The sequence below is a fragment of the Teleopsis dalmanni genome, chromosome 1, assembly GCF_002237135.1.
Source record: "Teleopsis dalmanni isolate 2A chromosome 1, ASM223713v2, whole genome shotgun sequence".
NCBI lineage: Eukaryota > Metazoa > Arthropoda > Insecta > Diptera > Diopsidae > Teleopsis > Teleopsis dalmanni.
The window spans coordinates 111604031-111607540 of record NC_051846.1 but is presented as its reverse complement, the minus strand read 5'-3'; positions in this window follow the sequence as shown (position 1 = coordinate 111607540).

The following is a 3510-nucleotide window of genomic DNA, read 5'->3' as shown; positions in this document are numbered from 1 at the left end:
AGACAAAGGTTCAATCGGTCCCTTTATTACGTCTGGACAAATAATTGAATCTGACGCACCAATATCTATAGTCAACATTAATGAACGACTGTTTACATTTCCGTTGAGTGTAATATATTTCTTGTGACGTTTGTCTCACAGTATCAGTGAGACAAATAGTTCTTGAAACAATTTTGAGACTGCTTCTCTTAAGCTTCTCTTCATCTCTATTTAGATCTCATAGCTGCATCGTTAACCGAACAAATAAAATTTATAAAAAATGAATCAGACCTCACAACGCTTTGCTGTTTGCCCCTTTATTAACAATTGGTTCTAAGTACTTTATTTGCAGATTGGTAGTTTATTTGAAATCATCCACTGAAGTTTGTCTCACTTGACTTAGGAGTTTCACATACTTTTCGCAGGCACTGTCATATTTCTCGATCAAAACAGCGTTTACCACCTGTTAATTTAATTAGTTTCGTGCAATATCAGCTCCTTCATTATCAAGATTAATAACATTTTCAATTCAATTTGAATAACACCTAATTCGAGTTGATTAATGTTCTTATCAAGCTGATCCCTGTATTTTGATGCATGTTGGTCTCTCGGTCTTACCTTGGGTATGTGGTAGAAAAAGTTTCCGTACAGCATTTGAAAATCAAATGTATAGTCGTGCCATTAGCCAGTAATCAGACAGTAATCGGTAGTCGACACAGACTTTGCTTTGAGATAAATGAAATTTCCTTTGCAGTCGCTCCGTGTTACACCATTTTATACCGTTAGGTTTAACGATTTGTACAACGAAGATATTTGCATACACCAAAACAGAACATTTGTTTTTGTGTATCACTTGATTAGTGGTCATATAGGCATTTACATCTCCCACGGCCATTATGCCTGACGATTTTAGTTGCTAATACCATAACAATTTCATTGCCATTTTTTTGCTGTATTATCTTTGGTATATGTTTCATTGTAATAACATATTTATTATCTTTGTAAAAGCGCAACTTAGCGATATTTTAGATATTAATTTTCTGGTGTTTTTTTAGATATTAATTTTCTGTCGCTCGCTCATCATCTGTTGGTAGTTGCAGTTACTAGTTCCATGCACAGCAAAGGACATGTCTGTATTTATATACCGAATTTTCAAATTAGGGAAAAGTCGTTCATATTAACTTAATAACGATGCTTGCTGAAGTGTCAGAAGGGCATTGTGAACAGAGTTCATGTACATTGTTCTATTTTGTTTCCAGTGATTCTTTAAGATAAACCATTTTTGGCATAATTTATATTGTTCATTATTAATATCTTGTTGCATCTGCATTTTGCTTATTTTATTTTCATAGTCAAAAATAAGCAATTGAAAATAGTCACAGTAATTCAAACCCTGGTTTAATTTGATTTTGTAATTGAATCTTCAGTTCAATATAATTACTGTTGTTGTAATTTAAAACTGTTCGAAATATCTCTCTATTGAAAACAATAGTTTATATTAAGAATCTCGTTTTTTCTTCATCAAAACGGACGTTTAAAATCAATATAATAATAACTTTTACGATATTTATGTTTCTAAATTTAGATTATTTACTTACACATTTATATTGAAATTTTTTATAATTTTTACAAAATTATGAAATGTAAATGTTATGAAATTGTGTTTGGTTAGTTGTGGACCAAACACAAGTGGGAGAACAGTTTTCCTCATTAAGGCTTAACAGAACTTGACAAGAGAGTTTTTTGCGCCAAAAAAGTACTCTTGGTGTTTTATTAATCATATACCATTAAATAATAAAAAACTACGTGGTTGCTGTTTTTGAAATAATACGAGAAAACGCCTACCAGAAGACTTGTTCGTATACTGGCTCGTATACCAAGGCAAAGCTTATTTTATGCTTTTAATTTCAAATTCTTTTCCGTATTAATTTCTTGTAAGAATCTTTGTATCCTACTGTTAGTACACTATTGCCACATAATTTTATGGTTCATTTAAGGCAAATGGAAGGAACAAATAAAGTAAAAAAAATAACGTTTACAGCTTCAAGATTAGCTAGTTCCGTCATACATAAGTCCTACACCAGAGGCAAGTCCGTCTGCATTACAGTTTTGTGTTTTGACGATTTGCTTTTTATTTCGTACTGCGCTCAGACCAGCTCCTGCTGTTCTTCTGTAAAATTACTACTCCATCGACTTTGTCAGTTTCTTCAGAATGTTGTGGTAATATGAAAAGCTTCCGTTAGATTTAAGGAAATTGCTTTTTGTGTGCATTTGTTTAAGGACTTGATATTCTTTCGTATTCTGAATTGATTTTTCATGTAAGCGTGTAAGTGGAACTATTGCACATAGGATGTGTATCTGGATTTTTCAATCTATATGTATAAAAATGACAATAAACATTTTCTTGAGCGGCTGACTGTGTTCGTCCTTATGAAAATGTGTTAAGAGTGCTGCATGTGGTTATGCGATGCATGAAAGTGTATGAGTGTCCTATGTATTCATAAGTCGTATGCTTTGCGAAACATATTGTTGAAACAGAAGCGTTTCTTGATGAATTCATGTTCTTGATATTTTATTGAATTTGTAGAAATAATAAATGCAATGCAGAAAAGAATTTCCTACTAAATTATTAATTAGAAATTTAAGTTTAATTAAAACCGCCGCTTTTGCATTAGCAAGTCGGAATAATACTTAGAAACGTAAGTGGTAAGAACAACTTAAGCAATCACCACAGTTTTCACTACTTTTCACTCAAAAACATAACTCTGTCTGGAAATCGTTAATTCATAGAAAACTATCAAAATCGTATCTAAATTTCAGAAAAACGTGTTCCAAAGAATAAAAAAACAGTACTTTTTTACAATAAGATGGATTTATATTATTTAAATCGAAAATATTAGATTTGATTAATGTTTAGGTTTTGGTTTGGTGATCGCTGGTTAAGATTTCAAGAACATACATGTTCAAGTATTAAAAAGCTGACAATCTGCAATTAGATGAAGGATTTCGATTTAAATAAAGTGCGAATTTTGAAAATCTAATTTTGACAGTTAAAATTTTCGATGGAAATATCAAAACGTTGTATTGTGGTATTTCTGTATTACCACTTTATTATTAATTAAAACACTTTTAAATATCTGTTGGAAATATTTATTATTTTACGTACATTTGTTTTACACATAATTATGTGATTTTTTCTTTTGCTTCTGAGAAGACACGCTAAATACTACAGGACGCTGGACCATTAGGTTAGATGCTGTTTGTACTTTGGTTTTTATATTACGCCAGATGACGTTTCGTTGGTTAATGTGTTCGCCACAGTATATGAGCACTGTAATATGCTTAAACTACATCACTTATAGTCTTGCTCATATTTATTTCAAAAATATGCGTTCTGACATAATCGCATAATATTTTTATTATTAATATTTAATACTGTGTTTATGGGTACAATTATCAAATCTAGCTAGCAAATTTGTGTATGGATTTTATATGAAAAATGGCATATATTGCAAAATATTTGTCTAGTTC